The sequence below is a fragment of the Ambystoma mexicanum genome, chromosome 1q, assembly GCF_040938575.1.
Source record: "Ambystoma mexicanum isolate Mex_15411 chromosome 1q, UKY_AmexF1_1, whole genome shotgun sequence".
Lineage (NCBI taxonomy): Eukaryota > Metazoa > Chordata > Amphibia > Caudata > Ambystomatidae > Ambystoma > Ambystoma mexicanum.
In genome coordinates, this window is record NC_090922.1 from 592,587,073 (window position 1) to 592,610,283 (window position 23,211).

At 54.7% G+C, this 23,211-nt stretch overlaps 26 non-coding genes across 26 annotated transcripts; all 26 read left to right on the plus strand.

Moving 5' to 3' along the window:
- Window positions 1-195: 195 nt before the first annotated feature.
- LOC138565085 (U5 spliceosomal RNA) lies at window positions 196-311 on the plus strand. Its single transcript, XR_011301003.1, has one exon. It is a non-coding gene; the product is annotated as a U5 spliceosomal RNA (small nuclear RNA).
- Window positions 312-1,110: 799 nt separating this feature from the next.
- On the plus strand, window positions 1,111-1,226 carry LOC138563986 (U5 spliceosomal RNA). The gene has a single exon (XR_011299956.1). It is a non-coding gene; the product is annotated as a U5 spliceosomal RNA (small nuclear RNA).
- Window positions 1,227-2,002: 776 nt separating this feature from the next.
- LOC138563987 (U5 spliceosomal RNA) lies at window positions 2,003-2,118 on the plus strand. Its single transcript, XR_011299957.1, has one exon. It is a non-coding gene; the product is annotated as a U5 spliceosomal RNA (small nuclear RNA).
- An 805-nt stretch (window positions 2,119-2,923) lies between these two features.
- LOC138563990 (U5 spliceosomal RNA) lies at window positions 2,924-3,039 on the plus strand. The gene has a single exon (XR_011299959.1). It is a non-coding gene; the product is annotated as a U5 spliceosomal RNA (small nuclear RNA).
- Window positions 3,040-3,815: 776 nt separating this feature from the next.
- Window positions 3,816-3,931, plus strand: LOC138563991 (U5 spliceosomal RNA). The gene has a single exon (XR_011299960.1). It is a non-coding gene; the product is annotated as a U5 spliceosomal RNA (small nuclear RNA).
- An 805-nt stretch (window positions 3,932-4,736) lies between these two features.
- Window positions 4,737-4,852, plus strand: LOC138563992 (U5 spliceosomal RNA). Its single transcript, XR_011299961.1, has one exon. It is a non-coding gene; the product is annotated as a U5 spliceosomal RNA (small nuclear RNA).
- Window positions 4,853-5,628: 776 nt separating this feature from the next.
- LOC138563993 (U5 spliceosomal RNA) lies at window positions 5,629-5,744 on the plus strand. The gene has a single exon (XR_011299962.1). It is a non-coding gene; the product is annotated as a U5 spliceosomal RNA (small nuclear RNA).
- Window positions 5,745-6,520: 776 nt separating this feature from the next.
- LOC138563994 (U5 spliceosomal RNA) lies at window positions 6,521-6,636 on the plus strand. The gene has a single exon (XR_011299963.1). It is a non-coding gene; the product is annotated as a U5 spliceosomal RNA (small nuclear RNA).
- A 799-nt stretch (window positions 6,637-7,435) lies between these two features.
- LOC138563995 (U5 spliceosomal RNA) lies at window positions 7,436-7,551 on the plus strand. The gene has a single exon (XR_011299964.1). It is a non-coding gene; the product is annotated as a U5 spliceosomal RNA (small nuclear RNA).
- A 776-nt stretch (window positions 7,552-8,327) lies between these two features.
- LOC138563996 (U5 spliceosomal RNA) lies at window positions 8,328-8,443 on the plus strand. Its single transcript, XR_011299965.1, has one exon. It is a non-coding gene; the product is annotated as a U5 spliceosomal RNA (small nuclear RNA).
- Window positions 8,444-9,213: 770 nt separating this feature from the next.
- On the plus strand, window positions 9,214-9,329 carry LOC138563997 (U5 spliceosomal RNA). Its single transcript, XR_011299966.1, has one exon. It is a non-coding gene; the product is annotated as a U5 spliceosomal RNA (small nuclear RNA).
- An 804-nt stretch (window positions 9,330-10,133) lies between these two features.
- On the plus strand, window positions 10,134-10,249 carry LOC138563998 (U5 spliceosomal RNA). The gene has a single exon (XR_011299967.1). It is a non-coding gene; the product is annotated as a U5 spliceosomal RNA (small nuclear RNA).
- A 799-nt stretch (window positions 10,250-11,048) lies between these two features.
- LOC138563999 (U5 spliceosomal RNA) lies at window positions 11,049-11,164 on the plus strand. Its single transcript, XR_011299968.1, has one exon. It is a non-coding gene; the product is annotated as a U5 spliceosomal RNA (small nuclear RNA).
- A 770-nt stretch (window positions 11,165-11,934) lies between these two features.
- Window positions 11,935-12,050, plus strand: LOC138564001 (U5 spliceosomal RNA). The gene has a single exon (XR_011299970.1). It is a non-coding gene; the product is annotated as a U5 spliceosomal RNA (small nuclear RNA).
- Window positions 12,051-12,854: 804 nt separating this feature from the next.
- LOC138564002 (U5 spliceosomal RNA) lies at window positions 12,855-12,970 on the plus strand. Its single transcript, XR_011299971.1, has one exon. It is a non-coding gene; the product is annotated as a U5 spliceosomal RNA (small nuclear RNA).
- A 799-nt stretch (window positions 12,971-13,769) lies between these two features.
- LOC138564003 (U5 spliceosomal RNA) lies at window positions 13,770-13,885 on the plus strand. Its single transcript, XR_011299972.1, has one exon. It is a non-coding gene; the product is annotated as a U5 spliceosomal RNA (small nuclear RNA).
- Window positions 13,886-14,655: 770 nt separating this feature from the next.
- LOC138564004 (U5 spliceosomal RNA) lies at window positions 14,656-14,771 on the plus strand. The gene has a single exon (XR_011299973.1). It is a non-coding gene; the product is annotated as a U5 spliceosomal RNA (small nuclear RNA).
- Window positions 14,772-15,575: 804 nt separating this feature from the next.
- Window positions 15,576-15,691, plus strand: LOC138564006 (U5 spliceosomal RNA). The gene has a single exon (XR_011299974.1). It is a non-coding gene; the product is annotated as a U5 spliceosomal RNA (small nuclear RNA).
- A 776-nt stretch (window positions 15,692-16,467) lies between these two features.
- Window positions 16,468-16,583, plus strand: LOC138564007 (U5 spliceosomal RNA). The gene has a single exon (XR_011299975.1). It is a non-coding gene; the product is annotated as a U5 spliceosomal RNA (small nuclear RNA).
- Window positions 16,584-17,382: 799 nt separating this feature from the next.
- On the plus strand, window positions 17,383-17,498 carry LOC138564008 (U5 spliceosomal RNA). Its single transcript, XR_011299976.1, has one exon. It is a non-coding gene; the product is annotated as a U5 spliceosomal RNA (small nuclear RNA).
- A 776-nt stretch (window positions 17,499-18,274) lies between these two features.
- LOC138564009 (U5 spliceosomal RNA) lies at window positions 18,275-18,390 on the plus strand. Its single transcript, XR_011299977.1, has one exon. It is a non-coding gene; the product is annotated as a U5 spliceosomal RNA (small nuclear RNA).
- Window positions 18,391-19,160: 770 nt separating this feature from the next.
- Window positions 19,161-19,276, plus strand: LOC138564010 (U5 spliceosomal RNA). Its single transcript, XR_011299978.1, has one exon. It is a non-coding gene; the product is annotated as a U5 spliceosomal RNA (small nuclear RNA).
- An 804-nt stretch (window positions 19,277-20,080) lies between these two features.
- Window positions 20,081-20,196, plus strand: LOC138564011 (U5 spliceosomal RNA). The gene has a single exon (XR_011299979.1). It is a non-coding gene; the product is annotated as a U5 spliceosomal RNA (small nuclear RNA).
- A 799-nt stretch (window positions 20,197-20,995) lies between these two features.
- LOC138564013 (U5 spliceosomal RNA) lies at window positions 20,996-21,111 on the plus strand. Its single transcript, XR_011299981.1, has one exon. It is a non-coding gene; the product is annotated as a U5 spliceosomal RNA (small nuclear RNA).
- Window positions 21,112-21,881: 770 nt separating this feature from the next.
- LOC138564014 (U5 spliceosomal RNA) lies at window positions 21,882-21,997 on the plus strand. Its single transcript, XR_011299982.1, has one exon. It is a non-coding gene; the product is annotated as a U5 spliceosomal RNA (small nuclear RNA).
- Window positions 21,998-22,801: 804 nt separating this feature from the next.
- On the plus strand, window positions 22,802-22,917 carry LOC138564015 (U5 spliceosomal RNA). The gene has a single exon (XR_011299983.1). It is a non-coding gene; the product is annotated as a U5 spliceosomal RNA (small nuclear RNA).
- The last annotated feature ends 294 nt before the right edge of the window (window positions 22,918-23,211 follow it).

Sequence of the window (23,211 nt, forward strand, 5' to 3'; positions counted from 1 at the left end):
AATCCCCTGCCAGGTTTCATGACTTTGGATGGGATTGCTTGCAAATAAAGTCATTCTGCCACGGGTTCGGAGCCCGATGGCATTCTCCATTCGCTTCATCTCAAAAAGCGTCATCGTGTGCACTGCTTCACTAAGTCACCCTGAGCTAGTGAGGTGTTGCATTTTTTGCGGCCGCAGTCGGGGCCACTAGAGCGCATACTCTGGTTTCTCTTCAAACCGAATAAATCTTTCGCCTTTTACTAAAGATTTCCGTGGAGAGGAACATTAAAGAGTTTCACTCAATGTTTTGAAGCCCTGCCAAGTGCAGGGTTACCTATGCTGGTTAAAAAGAAACAGAGCAAATGAAAGCGCAAAGCCTGCTTTTCAGCTGTTGGCTTGCACCCCCCAGCTGTCAGTCAGCCTTTGCAGGGGTCCTCGCAGCACAGCCAGGCTGATGCCTTGCAGTGGTAGCCAGAGGGGGGAGCCTTTAGCTAATGCTTGCTGCTGTCGCCACCTGCTGGTGAGCCAGCAGAGGCTGGCTCCAAGCTAGCATCCAGGAGGATATGGCCCCAGTGGGCAGGGGTTTGGGCCCGGGCCCCGATCGCCTGACAAACGCCTGACAAACGCCGTCCTTTGCCCGGCGGGCTTTGCCCTGGCGGGCAAAAGAACCTGGCAGCCCAGGAGGCCCAGCACCCGTGCAAGACAGGGTGAGGGCGGAAAATGACCCCTGTGTCCTGAGAAAGGAGAGAGCGGGCTGCTTTTTCAACATCCTGGGGGAGGAGCCCCATCTCTGGGGCCCAAAAGAAAATCTCACGCCTGCCTCCCAGAAGCCCTAGACCTTATGTAAACGAGGGGAGTCCTCAGGCAAAGGCAGACTCTGCCTGCCTTTTGGCCAATGTCACATGGCCTGCGGTCTGGAGAAATTTGCATACCCACAATCCCCTGCCAGGTTTCATGACTTTGGATGGGATTGCTTGCAAATAAAGTCATTCTGCCACGGGTTCGGAGCCCGATAGCATTCTCCATTCGCTTCATCTCAAAAAGCGTCATCGTGTGCACTGCTTCACTAAGTCACCCTGAGCTAGTGAGGTGTTGCATTTTTTGCGGCCGCAGTCGGGGCCACTAGAGCGCATACTCTGGTTTCTCTTCAAACCGAATAAATCTTTCGCCTTTTACTAAAGATTTCCGTGGAGAGGAACATTAAAGAGTTTCACTCAATTTTTTGAAGCCCTGCCAAGTGCAGGGTTACCTATGCTGGTTAAAAAAAAAAAGAAACAGAGCAAATGAAAGCGCAAAGCCTGCTTTTCAGCTGTTGGCTTGCACCCCCCAGCTGTCAGTCAGCCTTTGCAGGGGTCCTCGCAGCACAGCCAGGCTGATGCTTTGCAGTGGTAGCCAGAGGGGGGAGCCTTTAGCTAATGCTTGCTGCTGTCGCCACCTGCTGGTGAGCCAGCAGAGGCTGGCTCCAAGCTAGCATCCAGGAGGATATGGCCCCAGTGGGCAGGGGTTTGGGCCCGGGCCCCGATCGGCTGACGAACGCCTGACAAACGCCGTTCTTTGCCCGCTGGCAGCCCAGGAGGCCCAGCACCCGTGCAAGACAGGGTGAGGGCGGAAAATGATCCCTGTGTCCTGAGAAAGGAGAGAGCGGGCTGCTTCTTCAACATCCTGGGGGAGGAGCCCCATCTCTGGGGCCCAAAAGAAAATCTCACGCCTGCCTCCCAGAAGCCCTAGACCTTATGTAAACGAGGGGAGTCCTCAGGCAAAGGCAGACTCTGCCTGCCTTTTGGCCAATGTCACATGGCCTGCGGTCTGGAGAAATTTGCATACCCACAATCCCCTGCCAGGTTTCATGACTTTGGATGGGATTGCTTGCAAATAAAGTCATTCTGCCACGGGTTCGGAGCCCGATAGCATTCTCCATTCGCTTCATCTCAAAAAGCGTCATCGTGTGCACTGCTTCACTAAGTCACCCTGAGCTAGTGAGGTGTTGCATTTTTTGCGGCCGCAGTCGGGGCCACTAGAGCGCATACTCTGGTTTCTCTTCAAACCGAATAAATCTTTCGCCTTTTACTAAAGATTTCCGTGGAGAGGAACATTAAAGAGTTTCACTCAATTTTTTGAAGCCCTGCCAAGTGCAGGGTTACCTATGCTGGTTAAAAAAAAAAAGAAACAGAGCAAATGAAAGCGCAAAGCCTGCTTTTCAGCTGTTGGCTTGCACCCCCCAGCTGTCAGTCAGCCTTTGCAGGGGTCCTCGCAGCACAGCCAGGCTGATGCCTTGCAGTGGTAGCCAGAGGGGGGAGCCTTTAGCTAATGCTTGCTGCTGTTGCCACCTGCTGGTGAGCCAGCAGAGGCTGGCTCCAAGCTAGCATCCAGGAGGATATGGCCCCAGTGGGCAGGGGTTTGGGCCCGGGCCCCGATCGGCTGACGAACGCCTGACAAACGCCGTCCTTTGCCCGGCGGGCTTTGCCCTGGCGGGCAAAAGAACCTGGCAGCCCAGGAGGCCCAGCACCCGTGCAAGACAGGGTGAGGGCGGAAAATGACCCCTGTGTCCTGAGAAAGGAGAGAGCGGGCTGCTTTTTCAACATCCTGGGGGAGGAGCCCCATCTCTGGGGCCCAAAAGAAAATCTCACGCCTGCCTCCCAGAAGCCCTAGACCTTATGTAAACGAGGGGAGTCCTCAGGCAAAGGCAGACTCTGCCTGCCTTTTGGCCAATGTCACATGGCCTGCGGTCTGGAGAAATTTGCATACCCACAATCCCCTGCCAGGTTTCATGACTTTGGATGGGATTGCTTGCAAATAAAGTCATTCTGCCACGGGTTCGGAGCCCGATAGCATTCTCCATTCGCTTCATCTCAAAAAGCGTCATCGTGTGCACTGCTTCACTAAGTCACCCTGAGCTAGTGAGGTGTTGCATTTTTTGCGGCCGCAGTCGGGGCCACTAGAGCGCATACTCTGGTTTCTCTTCAAACCGAATAAATCTTTCGCCTTTTACTAAAGATTTCCGTGGAGAGGAACATTAAAGAGTTTCACTCAATTTTTTGAAGCCCTGCCAAGTGCAGGGTTACCTATGCTGGTTAAAAAAAAAAAGAAACAGAGCAAATGAAAGCGCAAAGCCTGCTTTTCAGCTGTTGGCTTGCACCCCCCAGCTGTCAGTCAGCCTTTGCAGGGGTCCTCGCAGCACAGCCAGGCTGATGCTTTGCAGTGGTAGCCAGAGGGGGGAGCCTTTAGCTAATGCTTGCTGCTGTCGCCACCTGCTGGTGAGCCAGCAGAGGCTGGCTCCAAGCTAGCATCCAGGAGGATATGGCCCCAGTGGGCAGGGGTTTGGGCCCGGGCCCCGATCGGCTGACGAACGCCTGACAAACGCCGTTCTTTGCCCGCTGGCAGCCCAGGAGGCCCAGCACCCGTGCAAGACAGGGTGAGGGCGGAAAATGATCCCTGTGTCCTGAGAAAGGAGAGAGCGGGCTGCTTCTTCAACATCCTGGGGGAGGAGCCCCATCTCTGGGGCCCAAAAGAAAATCTCACGCCTGCCTCCCAGAAGCCCTAGACCTTATGTAAACGAGGGGAGTCCTCAGGCAAAGGCAGACTCTGCCTGCCTTTTGGCCAATGTCACATGGCCTGCGGTCTGGAGAAATTTGCATACCCACAATCCCCTGCCAGGTTTCATGACTTTGGATGGGATTGCTTGCAAATAAAGTCATTCTGCCACGGGTTCGGAGCCCGATAGCATTCTCCATTCGCTTCATCTCAAAAAGCGTCATCGTGTGCACTGCTTCACTAAGTCACCCTGAGCTAGTGAGGTGTTGCATTTTTTGCGGCCGCAGTCGGGGCCACTAGAGCGCATACTCTGGTTTCTCTTCAAACCGAATAAATCTTTCGCCTTTTACTAAAGATTTCCGTGGAGAGGAACATTAAAGAGTTTCACTCAATTTTTTGAAGCCCTGCCAAGTGCAGGGTTACCTATGCTGGTTAAAAAAAAAAAGAAACAGAGCAAATAAAAGCGCAAAGCCTGCTTTTCAGCTGTTGGCTTGCACCCCCCAGCTGTCAGTCAGCCTTTGCAGGGGTCCTCGCAGCACAGCCAGGCTGATGCCTTGCAGTGGTAGCCAGAGGGGGGAGCCTTTAGCTAATGCTTGCTGCTGTTGCCACCTGCTGGTGAGCCAGCAGAGGCTGGCTCCAAGCTAGCATCCAGGAGGATATGGCCCCAGTGGGCAGGGGTTTGGGCCCGGGCCCCGATCGGCTGACGAACGCCTGACAAACGCCGTCCTTTGCCCGGCGGGCTTTGCCCTGGCGGGCAAAAGAACCTGGCAGCCCAGGAGGCCCAGCACCCGTGCAAGACAGGGTGAGGGCGGAAAATGACCCCTGTGTCCTGAGAAAGGAGAGAGCGGGCTGCTTTTTCAACATCCTGGGGGAGGAGCCCCATCTCTGGGGCCCAAAAGAAAATCTCACGCCTGCCTCCCAGAAGCCCTAGACCTTATGTAAACGAGGGGAGTCCTCAGGCAAAGGCAGACTCTGCCTGCCTTTTGGCCAATGTCACATGGCCTGCGGTCTGGAGAAATTTGCATACCCACAATCCCCTGCCAGGTTTCATGACTTTGGATGGGATTGCTTGCAAATAAAGTCATTCTGCCACGGGTTCGGAGCCCGATAGCATTCTCCATTCGCTTCATCTCAAAAAGCGTCATCGTGTGCACTGCTTCACTAAGTCACCCTGAGCTAGTGAGGTGTTGCATTTTTTGCGGCCGCAGTCGGGGCCACTAGAGCGCATACTCTGGTTTCTCTTCAAACCGAATAAATCTTTCGCCTTTTACTAAAGATTTCCGTGGAGAGGAACATTAAAGAGTTTCACTCAATTTTTTGAAGCCCTGCCAAGTGCAGGGTTACCTATGCTGGTTAAAAAAAAAAAGAAACAGAGCAAATGAAAGCGCAAAGCCTGCTTTTCAGCTGTTGGCTTGCACCCCCCAGCTGTCAGTCAGCCTTTGCAGGGGTCCTCGCAGCACAGCCAGGCTGATGCTTTGCAGTGGTAGCCAGAGGGGGGAGCCTTTAGCTAATGCTTGCTGCTGTCGCCACCTGCTGGTGAGCCAGCAGAGGCTGGCTCCAAGCTAGCATCCAGGAGGATATGGCCCCAGTGGGCAGGGGTTTGGGCCCGGGCCCCGATCGGCTGACGAACGCCTGACAAACGCCGTTCTTTGCCCGCTGGCAGCCCAGGAGGCCCAGCACCCGTGCAAGACAGGGTGAGGGCGGAAAATGACCCCTGTGTCCTGAGAAAGGAGAGAGCGGGCTGCTTTTTCAACATCCTGGGGGAGGAGCCCCATCTCTGGGGCCCAAAAGAAAATCTCACGCCTGCCTCCCAGAAGCCCTAGACCTTATGTAAACGAGGGGAGTCCTCAGGCAAAGGCAGACTCTGCCTGCCTTTTGGCCAATGTCACATGGCCTGCGGTCTGGAGAAATTTGCATACCCACAATCCCCTGCCAGGTTTCATGACTTTGGATGGGATTGCTTGCAAATAAAGTCATTCTGCCACGGGTTCGGAGCCCGATAGCATTCTCCATTCGCTTCATCTCAAAAAGCGTCATCGTGTGCACTGCTTCACTAAGTCACCCTGAGCTAGTGAGGTGTTGCATTTTTTGCGGCCGCAGTCGGGGCCACTAGAGCGCATACTCTGGTTTCTCTTCAAACCGAATAAATCTTTCGCCTTTTACTAAAGATTTCCGTGGAGAGGAACATTAAAGAGTTTCACTCAATTTTTTGAAGCCCTGCCAAGTGCAGGGTTACCTATGCTGGTTAAAAAAAAAAAGAAACAGAGCAAATGAAAGCGCAAAGCCTGCTTTTCAGCTGTTGGCTTGCACCCCCCAGCTGTCAGTCAGCCTTTGCAGGGGTCCTCGCAGCACAGCCAGGCTGATGCTTTGCAGTGGTAGCCAGAGGGGGGAGCCTTTAGCTAATGCTTGCTGCTGTCGCCACCTGCTGGTGAGCCAGCAGAGGCTGGCTCCAAGCTAGCATCCAGGAGGATATGGCCCCAGTGGGCAGGGGTTTGGGCCCGGGCCCCGATCGGCTGACGAACGCCTGACAAACGCCGTTCTTTGCCCGCTGGCAGCCCAGGAGGCCCAGCACCCGTGCAAGACAGGGTGAGGGCGGAAAATGACCCCTGTGTCCTGAGAAAGGAGAGAGCGGGCTGCTTTTTCAACATCCTGGGGGAGGAGCCCCATCTCTGGGGCCCAAAAGAAAATCTCACGCCTGCCTCCCAGAAGCCCTAGACCTTATGTAAACGAGGGGAGTCCTCAGGCAAAGGCAGACTCTGCCTGCCTTTTGGCCAATGTCACATGGCCTGCGGTCTGGAGAAATTTGCATACCCACAATCCCCTGCCAGGTTTCATGACTTTGGATGGGATTGCTTGCAAATAAAGTCATTCTGCCACGGGTTCGGAGCCCGATAGCATTCTCCATTCGCTTCATCTCAAAAAGCGTCATCGTGTGCACTGCTTCACTAAGTCACCCTGAGCTAGTGAGGTGTTGCATTTTTTGCGGCCGCAGTCGGGGCCACTAGAGCGCATACTCTGGTTTCTCTTCAAACCGAATAAATCTTTCGCCTTTTACTAAAGATTTCCGTGGAGAGGAACATTAAAGAGTTTCACTCAATTTTTTGAAGCCCTGCCAAGTGCAGGGTTACCTATGCTGGTTAAAAAGAAACAGAGCAAATGAAAGCGCAAAGCCTGCTTTTCAGCTGTTGGCTTGCACCCCCCAGCTGTCAGTCAGCCTTTGCAGGGGTCCTCGCAGCACAGCCAGGCTGATGCCTTGCAGTGGTAGCCAGAGGGGGGAGCCTTTAGCTAATGCTTGCTGCTGTCGCCACCTGCTGGTGAGCCAGCAGAGGCTGGCTCCAAGCTAGCATCCAGGAGGATATGGCCCCAGTGGGCAGGGGTTTGGGCCCGGGCCCCGATCGCCTGACAAACGCCTGACAAACGCCGTCCTTTGCCCGGCGGGCTTTGCCCTGGCGGGCAAAAGAACCTGGCAGCCCAGGAGGCCCAGCACCCGTGCAAGACAGGGTGAGGGCGGAAAATGACCCCTGTGTCCTGAGAAAGGAGAGAGCGGGCTGCTTTTTCAACATCCTGGGGGAGGAGCCCCATCTCTGGGGCCCAAAAGAAAATCTCACGCCTGCCTCCCAGAAGCCCTAGACCTTATGTAAACGAGGGGAGTCCTCAGGCAAAGGCAGACTCTGCCTGCCTTTTGGCCAATGTCACATGGCCTGCGGTCTGGAGAAATTTGCATACCCACAATCCCCTGCCAGGTTTCATGACTTTGGATGGGATTGCTTGCAAATAAAGTCATTCTGCCACGGGTTCGGAGCCCGATAGCATTCTCCATTCGCTTCATCTCAAAAAGCGTCATCGTGTGCACTGCTTCACTAAGTCACCCTGAGCTAGTGAGGTGTTGCATTTTTTGCGGCCGCAGTCGGGGCCACTAGAGCGCATACTCTGGTTTCTCTTCAAACCGAATAAATCTTTCGCCTTTTACTAAAGATTTCCGTGGAGAGGAACATTAAAGAGTTTCACTCAATTTTTTGAAGCCCTGCCAAGTGCAGGGTTACCTATGCTGGTTAAAAAAAAAAAGAAACAGAGCAAATGAAAGCGCAAAGCCTGCTTTTCAGCTGTTGGCTTGCACCCCCCAGCTGTCAGTCAGCCTTTGCAGGGGTCCTCGCAGCACAGCCAGGCTGATGCTTTGCAGTGGTAGCCAGAGGGGGGAGCCTTTAGCTAATGCTTGCTGCTGTCGCCACCTGCTGGTGAGCCAGCAGAGGCTGGCTCCAAGCTAGCATCCAGGAGGATATGGCCCCAGTGGGCAGGGGTTTGGGCCCGGGCCCCGATCGGCTGACGAACGCCTGACAAACGCCGTTCTTTGCCCGCTGGCAGCCCAGGAGGCCCAGCACCCGTGCAAGACAGGGTGAGGGCGGAAAATGATCCCTGTGTCCTGAGAAAGGAGAGAGCGGGCTGCTTCTTCAACATCCTGGGGGAGGAGCCCCATCTCTGGGGCCCAAAAGAAAATCTCACGCCTGCCTCCCAGAAGCCCTAGACCTTATGTAAACGAGGGGAGTCCTCAGGCAAAGGCAGACTCTGCCTGCCTTTTGGCCAATGTCACATGGCCTGCGGTCTGGAGAAATTTGCATACCCACAATCCCCTGCCAGGTTTCATGACTTTGGATGGGATTGCTTGCAAATAAAGTCATTCTGCCACGGGTTCGGAGCCCGATAGCATTCTCCATTCGCTTCATCTCAAAAAGCGTCATCGTGTGCACTGCTTCACTAAGTCACCCTGAGCTAGTGAGGTGTTGCATTTTTTGCGGCCGCAGTCGGGGCCACTAGAGCGCATACTCTGGTTTCTCTTCAAACCGAATAAATCTTTCGCCTTTTACTAAAGATTTCCGTGGAGAGGAACATTAAAGAGTTTCACTCAATTTTTTGAAGCCCTGCCAAGTGCAGGGTTACCTATGCTGGTTAAAAAGAAACAGAGCAAATGAAAGCGCAAAGCCTGCTTTTCAGCTGTTGGCTTGCACCCCCCAGCTGTCAGTCAGCCTTTGCAGGGGTCCTCGCAGCACAGCCAGGCTGATGCCTTGCAGTGGTAGCCAGAGGGGGGAGCCTTTAGCTAATGCTTGCTGCTGTCGCCACCTGCTGGTGAGCCAGCAGAGGCTGGCTCCAAGCTAGCATCCAGGAGGATATGGCCCCAGTGGGCAGGGGTTTGGGCCCGGGCCCCGATCGGCTGACGAACGCCTGACAAACGCCGTCCTTTGCCCGCTGGCAGCCCAGGAGGCCCAGCACCCGTGCAAGACAGGGTGAGGGCGGAAAATGACCCCTGTGTCCTGAGAAAGGAGAGAGCGGGCTGCTTCTTCAACATCCTGGGGGAGGAGCCCCATCTCTGGGGCCCAAAAGAAAATCTCACGCCTGCCTCCCAGAAGCCCTAGACCTTATGTAAACGAGGGGAGTCCTCAGGCAAAGGCAGACTCTGCCTGCCTTTTGGCCAATGTCACATGGCCTGCGGTCTGGAGAAATTTGCATACCCACAATCCCCTGCCAGGTTTCATGACTTTGGATGGGATTGCTTGCAAATAAAGTCATTCTGCCACGGGTTCGGAGCCCGATAGCATTCTCCATTCGCTTCATCTCAAAAAGCGTCATTGTGTGCACTGCTTCACTAAGTCACCCTGAGCTAGTGAGGTGTTGCATTTTTTGCGGCCGCAGTCGGGGCCACTAGAGCGCATACTCTGGTTTCTCTTCAAACCGAATAAATCTTTCGCCTTTTACTAAAGATTTCCGTGGAGAGGAACATTAAAGAGTTTCACTCAATTTTTTGAAGCCCTGCCAAGTGCAGGGTTACCTATGCTGGTTAAAAAAAAAAGAAACAGAGCAAATGAAAGCGCAAAGCCTGCTTTTCAGCTGTTGGCTTGCACCCCCCAGCTGTCAGTCAGCCTTTGCAGGGGTCCTCGCAGCACAGCCAGGCTGATGCCTTGCAGTGGTAGCCAGAGGGGGGAGCCTTTAGCTAATGCTTGCTGCTGTTGCCACCTGCTGGTGAGCCAGCAGAGGCTGGCTCCAAGCTAGCATCCAGGAGGATATGGCCCCAGTGGGCAGGGGTTTGGGCCCGGGCCCCGATCGGCTGACGAACGCCTGACAAACGCCGTCCTTTGCCCGGCGGGCTTTGCCCTGGCGGGCAAAAGAACCTGGCAGCCCAGGAGGCCCAGCACCCGTGCAAGACAGGGTGAGGGCGGAAAATGACCCCTGTGTCCTGAGAAAGGAGAGAGCGGGCTGCTTTTTCAACATCCTGGGGGAGGAGCCCCATCTCTGGGGCCCAAAAGAAAATCTCACGCCTGCCTCCCAGAAGCCCTAGACCTTATGTAAACGAGGGGAGTCCTCAGGCAAAGGCAGACTCTGCCTGCCTTTTGGCCAATGTCACATGGCCTGCGGTCTGGAGAAATTTGCATACCCACAATCCCCTGCCAGGTTTCATGACTTTGGATGGGATTGCTTGCAAATAAAGTCATTCTGCCACGGGTTCGGAGCCCGATAGCATTCTCCATTCGCTTCATCTCAAAAAGCGTCATCGTGTGCACTGCTTCACTAAGTCACCCTGAGCTAGTGAGGTGTTGCATTTTTTGCGGCCGCAGTCGGGGCCACTAGAGCGCATACTCTGGTTTCTCTTCAAACCGAATAAATCTTTCGCCTTTTACTAAAGATTTCCGTGGAGAGGAACATTAAAGAGTTTCACTCAATTTTTTGAAGCCCTGCCAAGTGCAGGGTTACCTATGCTGGTTAAAAAGAAACAGAGCAAATGAAAGCGCAAAGCCTGCTTTTCAGCTGTTGGCTTGCACCCCCCAGCTGTCAGTCAGCCTTTGCAGGGGTCCTCGCAGCACAGCCAGGCTGATGCCTTGCAGTGGTAGCCAGAGGGGGGAGCCTTTAGCTAATGCTTGCTGCTGTCGCCACCTGCTGGTGAGCCAGCAGAGGCTGGCTCCAAGCTAGCATCCAGGAGGATATGGCCCCAGTGGGCAGGGGTTTGGGCCCGGGCCCCGATCGCCTGACAAACGCCTGACAAACGCCGTCCTTTGCCCGGCGGGCTTTGCCCTGGCGGGCAAAAGAACCTGGCAGCCCAGGAGGCCCAGCACCCGTGCAAGACAGGGTGAGGGCGGAAAATGACCCCTGTGTCCTGAGAAAGGAGAGAGCGGGCTGCTTTTTCAACATCCTGGGGGAGGAGCCCCATCTCTGGGGCCCAAAAGAAAATCTCACGCCTGCCTCCCAGAAGCCCTAGACCTTATGTAAACGAGGGGAGTCCTCAGGCAAAGGCAGACTCTGCCTGCCTTTTGGCCAATGTCACATGGCCTGCGGTCTGGAGAAATTTGCATACCCACAATCCCCTGCCAGGTTTCATGACTTTGGATGGGATTGCTTGCAAATAAAGTCATTCTGCCACGGGTTCGGAGCCCGATAGCATTCTCCATTCGCTTCATCTCAAAAAGCGTCATCGTGTGCACTGCTTCACTAAGTCACCCTGAGCTAGTGAGGTGTTGCATTTTTTGCGGCCGCAGTCGGGGCCACTAGAGCGCATACTCTGGTTTCTCTTCAAACCGAATAAATCTTTCGCCTTTTACTAAAGATTTCCGTGGAGAGGAACATTAAAGAGTTTCACTCAATTTTTTGAAGCCCTGCCAAGTGCAGGGTTACCTATGCTGGTTAAAAAGAAACAGAGCAAATGAAAGCGCAAAGCCTGCTTTTCAGCTGTTGGCTTGCACCCCCCAGCTGTCAGTCAGCCTTTGCAGGGGTCCTCGCAGCACAGCCAGGCTGATGCCTTGCAGTGGTAGCCAGAGGGGGGAGCCTTTAGCTAATGCTTGCTGCTGTCGCCACCTGCTGGTGAGCCAGCAGAGGCTGGCTCCAAGCTAGCATCCAGGAGGATATGGCCCCAGTGGGCAGGGGTTTGGGCCCGGGCCCCGATCGGCTGACGAACGCCTGACAAACGCCGTCCTTTGCCCGCTGGCAGCCCAGGAGGCCCAGCACCCGTGCAAGACAGGGTGAGGGCGGAAAATGACCCCTGTGTCCTGAGAAAGGAGAGAGCGGGCTGCTTCTTCAACATCCTGGGGGAGGAGCCCCATCTCTGGGGCCCAAAAGAAAATCTCACGCCTGCCTCCCAGAAGCCCTAGACCTTATGTAAACGAGGGGAGTCCTCAGGCAAAGGCAGACTCTGCCTGCCTTTTGGCCAATGTCACATGGCCTGCGGTCTGGAGAAATTTGCATACCCACAATCCCCTGCCAGGTTTCATGACTTTGGATGGGATTGCTTGCAAATAAAGTCATTCTGCCACGGGTTCGGAGCCCGATAGCATTCTCCATTCGCTTCATCTCAAAAAGCGTCATTGTGTGCACTGCTTCACTAAGTCACCCTGAGCTAGTGAGGTGTTGCATTTTTTGCGGCCGCAGTCGGGGCCACTAGAGCGCATACTCTGGTTTCTCTTCAAACCGAATAAATCTTTCGCCTTTTACTAAAGATTTCCGTGGAGAGGAACATTAAAGAGTTTCACTCAATTTTTTGAAGCCCTGCCAAGTGCAGGGTTACCTATGCTGGTTAAAAAAAAAAGAAACAGAGCAAATGAAAGCGCAAAGCCTGCTTTTCAGCTGTTGGCTTGCACCCCCCAGCTGTCAGTCAGCCTTTGCAGGGGTCCTCGCAGCACAGCCAGGCTGATGCCTTGCAGTGGTAGCCAGAGGGGGGAGCCTTTAGCTAATGCTTGCTGCTGTTGCCACCTGCTGGTGAGCCAGCAGAGGCTGGCTCCAAGCTAGCATCCAGGAGGATATGGCCCCAGTGGGCAGGGGTTTGGGCCCGGGCCCCGATCGGCTGACGAACGCCTGACAAACGCCGTCCTTTGCCCGGCGGGCTTTGCCCTGGCGGGCAAAAGAACCTGGCAGCCCAGGAGGCCCAGCACCCGTGCAAGACAGGGTGAGGGCGGAAAATGACCCCTGTGTCCTGAGAAAGGAGAGAGCGGGCTGCTTTTTCAACATCCTGGGGGAGGAGCCCCATCTCTGGGGCCCAAAAGAAAATCTCACGCCTGCCTCCCAGAAGCCCTAGACCTTATGTAAACGAGGGGAGTCCTCAGGCAAAGGCAGACTCTGCCTGCCTTTTGGCCAATGTCACATGGCCTGCGGTCTGGAGAAATTTGCATACCCACAATCCCCTGCCAGGTTTCATGACTTTGGATGGGATTGCTTGCAAATAAAGTCATTCTGCCACGGGTTCGGAGCCCGATAGCATTCTCCATTCGCTTCATCTCAAAAAGCGTCATCGTGTGCACTGCTTCACTAAGTCACCCTGAGCTAGTGAGGTGTTGCATTTTTTGCGGCCGCAGTCGGGGCCACTAGAGCGCATACTCTGGTTTCTCTTCAAACCGAATAAATCTTTCGCCTTTTACTAAAGATTTCCGTGGAGAGGAACATTAAAGAGTTTCACTCAATTTTTTGAAGCCCTGCCAAGTGCAGGGTTACCTATGCTGGTTAAAAAGAAACAGAGCAAATGAAAGCGCAAAGCCTGCTTTTCAGCTGTTGGCTTGCACCCCCCAGCTGTCAGTCAGCCTTTGCAGGGGTCCTCGCAGCACAGCCAGGCTGATGCCTTGCAGTGGTAGCCAGAGGGGGGAGCCTTTAGCTAATGCTTGCTGCTGTCGCCACCTGCTGGTGAGCCAGCAGAGGCTGGCTCCAAGCTAGCATCCAGGAGGATATGGCCCCAGTGGGCAGGGGTTTGGGCCCGGGCCCCGATCGCCTGACAAACGCCTGACAAACGCCGTCCTTTGCCCGGCGGGCTTTGCCCTGGCGGGCAAAAGAACCTGGCAGCCCAGGAGGCCCAGCACCCGTGCAAGACAGGGTGAGGGCGGAAAATGACCCCTGTGTCCTGAGAAAGGAGAGAGCGGGCTGCTTTTTCAACATCCTGGGGGAGGAGCCCCATCTCTGGGGCCCAAAAGAAAATCTCACGCCTGCCTCCCAGAAGCCCTAGACCTTATGTAAACGAGGGGAGTCCTCAGGCAAAGGCAGACTCTGCCTGCCTTTTGGCCAATGTCACATGGCCTGCGGTCTGGAGAAATTTGCATACCCACAATCCCCTGCCAGGTTTCATGACTTTGGATGGGATTGCTTGCAAATAAAGTCATTCTGCCACGGGTTCGGAGCCCGATAGCATTCTCCATTCGCTTCATCTCAAAAAGCGTCATCGTGTGCACTGCTTCACTAAGTCACCCTGAGCTAGTGAGGTGTTGCATTTTTTGCGGCCGCAGTCGGGGCCACTAGAGCGCATACTCTGGTTTCTCTTCAAACCGAATAAATCTTTCGCCTTTTACTAAAGATTTCCGTGGAGAGGAACATTAAAGAGTTTCACTCAATTTTTTGAAGCCCTGCCAAGTGCAGGGTTACCTATGCTGGTTAAAAAGAAACAGAGCAAATGAAAGCGCAAAGCCTGCTTTTCAGCTGTTGGCTTGCACCCCCCAGCTGTCAGTCAGCCTTTGCAGGGGTCCTCGCAGCACAGCCAGGCTGATGCCTTGCAGTGGTAGCCAGAGGGGGGAGCCTTTAGCTAATGCTTGCTGCTGTCGCCACCTGCTGGTGAGCCAGCAGAGGCTGGCTCCAAGCTAGCATCCAGGAGGATATGGCCCCAGTGGGCAGGGGTTTGGGCCCGGGCCCCGATCGGCTGACGAACGCCTGACAAACGCCGTCCTTTGCCCGCTGGCAGCCCAGGAGGCCCAGCACCCGTGCAAGACAGGGTGAGGGCGGAAAATGACCCCTGTGTCCTGAGAAAGGAGAGAGCGGGCTGCTTCTTCAACATCCTGGGGGAGGAGCCCCATCTCTGGGGCCCAAAAGAAAATCTCACGCCTGCCTCCCAGAAGCCCTAGACCTTATGTAAACGAGGGGAGTCCTCAGGCAAAGGCAGACTCTGCCTGCCTTTTGGCCAATGTCACATGGCCTGCGGTCTGGAGAAATTTGCATACCCACAATCCCCTGCCAGGTTTCATGACTTTGGATGGGATTGCTTGCAAATAAAGTCATTCTGCCACGGGTTCGGAGCCCGATAGCATTCTCCATTCGCTTCATCTCAAAAAGCGTCATTGTGTGCACTGCTTCACTAAGTCACCCTGAGCTAGTGAGGTGTTGCATTTTTTGCGGCCGCAGTCGGGGCCACTAGAGCGCATACTCTGGTTTCTCTTCAAACCGAATAAATCTTTCGCCTTTTACTAAAGATTTCCGTGGAGAGGAACATTAAAGAGTTTCACTCAATTTTTTGAAGCCCTGCCAAGTGCAGGGTTACCTATGCTGGTTAAAAAAAAAAGAAACAGAGCAAATGAAAGCGCAAAGCCTGCTTTTCAGCTGTTGGCTTGCACCCCCCAGCTGTCAGTCAGCCTTTGCAGGGGTCCTCGCAGCACAGCCAGGCTGATGCCTTGCAGTGGTAGCCAGAGGGGGGAGCCTTTAGCTAATGCTTGCTGCTGTTGCCACCTGCTGGTGAGCCAGCAGAGGCTGGCTCCAAGCTAGCATCCAGGAGGATATGGCCCCAGTGGGCAGGGGTTTGGGCCCGGGCCCCGATCGGCTGACGAACGCCTGACAAACGCCGTCCTTTGCCCGGCGGGCTTTGCCCTGGCGGGCAAAAGAACCTGGCAGCCCAGGAGGCCCAGCACCCGTGCAAGACAGGGTGAGGGCGGAAAATGACCCCTGTGTCCTGAGAAAGGAGAGAGCGGGCTGCTTTTTCAACATCCTGGGGGAGGAGCCCCATCTCTGGGGCCCAAAAGAAAATCTCACGCCTGCCTCCCAGAAGCCCTAGACCTTATGTAAACGAGGGGAGTCCTCAGGCAAAGGCAGACTCTGCCTGCCTTTTGGCCAATGTCACATGGCCTGCGGTCTGGAGAAATTTGCATACCCACAATCCCCTGCCAGGTTTCATGACTTTGGATGGGATTGCTTGCAAATAAAGTCATTCTGCCACGGGTTCGGAGCCCGATAGCATTCTCCATTCGCTTCATCTCAAAAAGCGTCATCGTGTGCACTGCTTCACTAAGTCACCCTGAGCTAGTGAGGTGTTGCATTTTTTGCGGCCGCAGTCGGGGCCACTAGAGCGCATACTCTGGTTTCTCTTCAAACCGAATAAATCTTTCGCCTTTTACTAAAGATTTCCGTGGAGAGGAACATTAAAGAGTTTCACTCAATTTTTTGAAGCCCTGCCAAGTGCAGGGTTACCTATGCTGGTTAAAAAAAAAAAGAAACAGAGCAAATGAAAGCGCAAAGCCTGCTTTTCAGCTGTTGGCTTGCACCCCCCAGCTGTCAGTCAGCCTTTGCAGGGGTCCTCGCAGCACAGCCAGGCTGATGCTTTGCAGTGGTAGCCAGAGGGGGGAGCCTTTAGCTAATGCTTGCTGCTGTCGCCACCTGCTGGTGAGCCAGCAGAGGCTGGCTCCAAGCTAGCATCCAGGAGGATATGGCCCCAGTGGGCAGGGGTTTGGGCCCGGGCCCCGATCGGCTGACGAACGCCTGACAAACGCCGTTCTTTGCCCGCTGGCAGCCCAGGAGGCCCAGCACCCGTGCAAGACAGGGTGAGGGCGGAAAATGATCCCTGTGTCCTGAGAAAGGAGAGAGCGGGCTGCTTCTTCAACATCCTGGGGGAGGAGCCCCATCTCTGGGGCCCAAAAGAAAATCTCACGCCTGCCTCCCAGAAGCCCTAGACCTTATGTAAACGAGGGGAGTCCTCAGGCAAAGGCAGACTCTGCCTGCCTTTTGGCCAATGTCACATGGCCTGCGGTCTGGAGAAATTTGCATACCCACAATCCCCTGCCAGGTTTCATGACTTTGGATGGGATTGCTTGCAAATAAAGTCATTCTGCCACGGGTTCGGAGCCCGATAGCATTCTCCATTCGCTTCATCTCAAAAAGCGTCATCGTGTGCACTGCTTCACTAAGTCACCCTGAGCTAGTGAGGTGTTGCATTTTTTGCGGCCGCAGTCGGGGCCACTAGAGCGCATACTCTGGTTTCTCTTCAAACCGAATAAATCTTTCGCCTTTTACTAAAGATTTCCGTGGAGAGGAACATTAAAGAGTTTCACTCAATTTTTTGAAGCCCTGCCAAGTGCAGGGTTACCTATGCTGGTTAAAAAGAAACAGAGCAAATGAAAGCGCAAAGCCTGCTTTTCAGCTGTTGGCTTGCACCCCCCAGCTGTCAGTCAGCCTTTGCAGGGGTCCTCGCAGCACAGCCAGGCTGATGCCTTGCAGTGGTAGCCAGAGGGGGGAGCCTTTAGCTAATGCTTGCTGCTGTCGCCACCTGCTGGTGAGCCAGCAGAGGCTGGCTCCAAGCTAGCATCCAGGAGGATATGGCCCCAGTGGGCAGGGGTTTGGGCCCGGGCCCCGATCGCCTGACAAACGCCTGACAAACGCCGTCCTTTGCCCGGCGGGCTTTGCCCTGGCGGGCAAAAGAACCTGGCAGCCCAGGAGGCCCAGCACCCGTGCAAGACAGGGTGAGGGCGGAAAATGACCCCTGTGTCCTGAGAAAGGAGAGAGCGGGCTGCTTTTTCAACATCCTGGGGGAGGAGCCCCATCTCTGGGGCCCAAAAGAAAATCTCACGCCTGCCTCCCAGAAGCCCTAGACCTTATGTAAACGAGGGGAGTCCTCAGGCAAAGGCAGACTCTGCCTGCCTTTTGGCCAATGTCACATGGCCTGCGGTCTGGAGAAATTTGCATACCCACAATCCCCTGCCAGGTTTCATGACTTTGGATGGGATTGCTTGCAAATAAAGTCATTCTGCCACGGGTTCGGAGCCCGATAGCATTCTCCATTCGCTTCATCTCAAAAAGCGTCATCGTGTGCACTGCTTCACTAAGTCACCCTGAGCTAGTGAGGTGTTGCATTTTTTGCGGCCGCAGTCGGGGCCACTAGAGCGCATACTCTGGTTTCTCTTCAAACCGAATAAATCTTTCGCCTTTTACTAAAGATTTCCGTGGAGAGGAACATTAAAGAGTTTCACTCAATTTTTTGAAGCCCTGCCAAGTGCAGGGTTACCTATGCTGGTTAAAAAAAAAAAGAAACAGAGCAAATGAAAGCGCAAAGCCTGCTTTTCAGCTGTTGGCTTGCACCCCCCAGCTGTCAGTCAGCCTTTGCAGGGGTCCTCGCAGCACAGCCAGGCTGATGCTTTGCAGTGGTAGCCAGAGGGGGGAGCCTTTAGCTAATGCTTGCTGCTGTCGCCACCTGCTGGTGAGCCAGCAGAGGCTGGCTCCAAGCTAGCATCCAGGAGGATATGGCCCCAGTGGGCAGGGGTTTGGGCCCGGGCCCCGATCGGCTGACGAACGCCTGACAAACGCCGTTCTTTGCCCGCTGGCAGCCCAGGAGGCCCAGCACCCGTGCAAGACAGGGTGAGGGCGGAAAATGATCCCTGTGTCCTGAGAAAGGAGAGAGCGGGCTGCTTCTTCAACATCCTGGGGGAGGAGCCCCATCTCTGGGGCCCAAAAGAAAATCTCACGCCTGCCTCCCAGAAGCCCTAGACCTTATGTAAACGAGGGGAGTCCTCAGGCAAAGGCAGACTCTGCCTGCCTTTTGGCCAATGTCACATGGCCTGCGGTCTGGAGAAATTTGCATACCCACAATCCCCTGCCAGGTTTCATGACTTTGGATGGGATTGCTTGCAAATAAAGTCATTCTGCCACGGGTTCGGAGCCCGATAGCATTCTCCATTCGCTTCATCTCAAAAAGCGTCATCGTGTGCACTGCTTCACTAAGTCACCCTGAGCTAGTGAGGTGTTGCATTTTTTGCGGCCGCAGTCGGGGCCACTAGAGCGCATACTCTGGTTTCTCTTCAAACCGAATAAATCTTTCGCCTTTTACTAAAGATTTCCGTGGAGAGGAACATTAAAGAGTTTCACTCAATTTTTTGAAGCCCTGCCAAGTGCAGGGTTACCTATGCTGGTTAAAAAGAAACAGAGCAAATGAAAGCGCAAAGCCTGCTTTTCAGCTGTTGGCTTGCACCCCCCAGCTGTCAGTCAGCCTTTGCAGGGGTCCTCGCAGCACAGCCAGGCTGATGCCTTGCAGTGGTAGCCAGAGGGGGGAGCCTTTAGCTAATGCTTGCTGCTGTCGCCACCTGCTGGTGAGCCAGCAGAGGCTGGCTCCAAGCTAGCATCCAGGAGGATATGGCCCCAGTGGGCAGGGGTTTGGGCCCGGGCCCCGATCGGCTGACGAACGCCTGACAAACGCCGTCCTTTGCCCGCTGGCAGCCCAGGAGGCCCAGCACCCGTGCAAGACAGGGTGAGGGCGGAAAATGACCCCTGTGTCCTGAGAAAGGAGAGAGCGGGCTGCTTCTTCAACATCCTGGGGGAGGAGCCCCATCTCTGGGGCCCAAAAGAAAATCTCACGCCTGCCTCCCAGAAGCCCTAGACCTTATGTAAACGAGGGGAGTCCTCAGGCAAAGGCAGACTCTGCCTGCCTTTTGGCCAATGTCACATGGCCTGCGGTCTGGAGAAATTTGCATACCCACAATCCCCTGCCAGGTTTCATGACTTTGGATGGGATTGCTTGCAAATAAAGTCATTCTGCCACGGGTTCGGAGCCCGATAGCATTCTCCATTCGCTTCATCTCAAAAAGCGTCATTGTGTGCACTGCTTCACTAAGTCACCCTGAGCTAGTGAGGTGTTGCATTTTTTGCGGCCGCAGTCGGGGCCACTAGAGCGCATACTCTGGTTTCTCTTCAAACCGAATAAATCTTTCGCCTTTTACTAAAGATTTCCGTGGAGAGGAACATTAAAGAGTTTCACTCAATTTTTTGAAGCCCTGCCAAGTGCAGGGTTACCTATGCTGGTTAAAAAAAAAAGAAACAGAGCAAATGAAAGCGCAAAGCCTGCTTTTCAGCTGTTGGCTTGCACCCCCCAGCTGTCAGTCAGCCTTTGCAGGGGTCCTCGCAGCACAGCCAGGCTGATGCCTTGCAGTGGTAGCCAGAGGGGGGAGCCTTTAGCTAATGCTTGCTGCTGTTGCCACCTGCTGGTGAGCCAGCAGAGGCTGGCTCCAAGCTAGCATCCAGGAGGATATGGCCCCAGTGGGCAGGGGTTTGGGCCCGGGCCCCGATCGGCTGACGAACGCCTGACAAACGCCGTCCTTTGCCCGGCGGGCTTTGCCCTGGCGGGCAAAAGAACCTGGCAGCCCAGGAGGCCCAGCACCCGTGCAAGACAGGGTGAGGGCGGAAAATGACCCCTGTGTCCTGAGAAAGGAGAGAGCGGGCTGCTTTTTCAACATCCTGGGGGAGGAGCCCCATCTCTGGGGCCCAAAAGAAAATCTCACGCCTGCCTCCCAGAAGCCCTAGACCTTATGTAAACGAGGGGAGTCCTCAGGCAAAGGCAGACTCTGCCTGCCTTTTGGCCAATGTCACATGGCCTGCGGTCTGGAGAAATTTGCATACCCACAATCCCCTGCCAGGTTTCATGACTTTGGATGGGATTGCTTGCAAATAAAGTCATTCTGCCACGGGTTCGGAGCCCGATAGCATTCTCCATTCGCTTCATCTCAAAAAGCGTCATCGTGTGCACTGCTTCACTAAGTCACCCTGAGCTAGTGAGGTGTTGCATTTTTTGCGGCCGCAGTCGGGGCCACTAGAGCGCATACTCTGGTTTCTCTTCAAACCGAATAAATCTTTCGCCTTTTACTAAAGATTTCCGTGGAGAGGAACATTAAAGAGTTTCACTCAATTTTTTGAAGCCCTGCCAAGTGCAGGGTTACCTATGCTGGTTAAAAAGAAACAGAGCAAATGAAAGCGCAAAGCCTGCTTTTCAGCTGTTGGCTTGCACCCCCCAGCTGTCAGTCAGCCTTTGCAGGGGTCCTCGCAGCACAGCCAGGCTGATGCCTTGCAGTGGTAGCCAGAGGGGGGAGCCTTTAGCTAATGCTTGCTGCTGTCGCCACCTGCTGGTGAGCCAGCAGAGGCTGGCTCCAAGCTAGCATCCAGGAGGATATGGCCCCAGTGGGCAGGGGTTTGGGCCCGGGCCCCGATCGCCTGACAAACGCCTGACAAACGCCGTCCTTTGCCCGGCGGGCTTTGCCCTGGCGGGCAAAAGAACCTGGCAGCCCAGGAGGCCCAGCACCCGTGCAAGACAGGGTGAGGGCGGAAAATGACCCCTGTGTCCTGAGAAAGGAGAGAGCGGGCTGCTTTTTCAACATCCTGGGGGAGGAGCCCCATCTCTGGGGCCCAAAAGAAAATCTCACGCCTGCCTCCCAGAAGCCCTAGACCTTATGTAAACGAGGGGAGTCCTCAGGCAAAGGCAGACTCTGCCTGCCTTTTGGCCAATGTCACATGGCCTGCGGTCTGGAGAAATTTGCATACCCACAATCCCCTGCCAGGTTTCATGACTTTGGATGGGATTGCTTGCAAATAAAGTCATTCTGCCACGGGTTCGGAGCCCGATAGCATTCTCCATTCGCTTCATCTCAAAAAGCGTCATCGTGTGCACTGCTTCACTAAGTCACCCTGAGCTAGTGAGGTGTTGCATTTTTTGCGGCCGCAGTCGGGGCCACTAGAGCGCATACTCTGGTTTCTCTTCAAACCGAATAAATCTTTCGCCTTTTACTAAAGATTTCCGTGGAGAGGAACATTAAAGAGTTTCACTCAATTTTTTGAAGCCCTGCCAAGTGCAGGGTTACCTATGCTGGTTAAAAAGAAACAGAGCAAATGAAAGCGCAAAGCCTGCTTTTCAGCTGTTGGCTTGCACCCCCCAGCTGTCAGTCAGCCTTTGCAGGGGTCCTCGCAGCACAGCCAGGCTGATGCCTTGCAGTGGTAGCCAGAGGGGGGAGCCTTTAGCTAATGCTTGCTGCTGTCGCCACCTGCTGGTGAGCCAGCAGAGGCTGGCTCCAAGCTAGCATCCAGGAGGATATGGCCCCAGTGGGCAGGGGTTTGGGCCCGGGCCCCGATCGGCTGACGAACGCCTGACAAACGCCGTCCTTTGCCCGCTGGCAGCCCAGGAGGCCCAGCACCCGTGCAAGACAGGGTGAGGGCGGAAAATGACCCCTGTGTCCTGAGAAAGGAGAGAGCGGGCTGCTTCTTCAACATCCTGGGGGAGGAGCCCCATCTCTGGGGCCCAAAAGAAAATCTCACGCCTGCCTCCCAGAAGCCCTAGACCTTATGTAAACGAGGGGAGTCCTCAGGCAAAGGCAGACTCTGCCTGCCTTTTGGCCAATGTCACATGGCCTGCGGTCTGGAGAAATTTGCATACCCACAATCCCCTGCCAGGTTTCATGACTTTGGATGGGATTGCTTGCAAATAAAGTCATTCTGCCACGGGTTCGGAGCCCGATAGCATTCTCCATTCGCTTCATCTCAAAAAGCGTCATTGTGTGCACTGCTTCACTAAGTCACCCTGAGCTAGTGAGGTGTTGCATTTTTTGCGGCCGCAGTCGGGGCCACTAGAGCGCATACTCTGGTTTCTCTTCAAACCGAATAAATCTTTCGCCTTTTACTAAAGATTTCCGTGGAGAGGAACATTAAAGAGTTTCACTCAATTTTTTGAAGCCCTGCCAAGTGCAGGGTTACCTATGCTGGTTAAAAAAAAAAGAAACAGAGCAAATGAAAGCGCAAAGCCTGCTTTTCAGCTGTTGGCTTGCACCCCCCAGCTGTCAGTCAGCCTTTGCAGGGGTCCTCGCAGCACAGCCAGGCTGATGCCTTGCAGTGGTAGCCAGAGGGGGGAGCCTTTAGCTAATGCTTGCTGCTGTTGCCACCTGCTGGTGAGCCAGCAGAGGCTGGCTCCAAGCTAGCATCCAGGAGGATATGGCCCCAGTGGGCAGGGGTTTGGGCCCGGGCCCCGATCGGCTGACGAACGCCTGACAAACGCCGTCCTTTGCCCGGCGGGCTTTGCCCTGGCGGGCAAAAGAACCTGGCAGCCCAGGAGGCCCAGCACCCGTGCAAGACAGGGTGAGGGCGGAAAATGACCCCTGTGTCCTGAGAAAGGAGAGAGCGGGCTGCTTTTTCAACATCCTGGGGGAGGAGCCCCATCTCTGGGGCCCAAAAGAAAATCTCACGCCTGCCTCCCAGAAGCCCTAGACCTTATGTAAACGAGGGGAGTCCTCAGGCAAAGGCAGACTCTGCCTGCCTTTTGGCCAATGTCACATGGCCTGCGGTCTGGAGAAATTTGCATACCCACAATCCCCTGCCAGGTTTCATGACTTTGGATGGGATTGCTTGCAAATAAAGTCATTCTGCCACGGGTTCGGAGCCCGATAGCATTCTCCATTCGCTTCATCTCAAAAAGCGTCATCGTGTGCACTGCTTCACTAAGTCACCCTGAGCTAGTGAGGTGTTGCATTTTTTGCGGCCGCAGTCGGGGCCACTAGAGCGCATACTCTGGTTTCTCTTCAAACCGAATAAATCTTTCGCCTTTTACTAAAGATTTCCGTGGAGAGGAACATTAAAGAGTTTCACTCAATTTTTTGAAGCCCTGCCAAGTGCAGGGTTACCTATGCTGGTTAAAAAAAAAAAGAAACAGAGCAAATGAAAGCGCAAAGCCTGCTTTTCAGCTGTTGGCTTGCACCCCCCAGCTGTCAGTCAGCCTTTGCAGGGGTCCTCGCAGCACAGCCAGGCTGATGCTTTGCAGTGGTAGCCAGAGGGGGGAGCCTTTAGCTAATGCTTGCTGCTGTCGCCACCTGCTGGTGAGCCAGCAGAGGCTGGCTCCAAGCTAGCATCCAGGAGGATATGGCCCCAGTGGGCAGGGGTTTGGGCCCGGGCCCCGATCGGCTGACGAACGCCTGA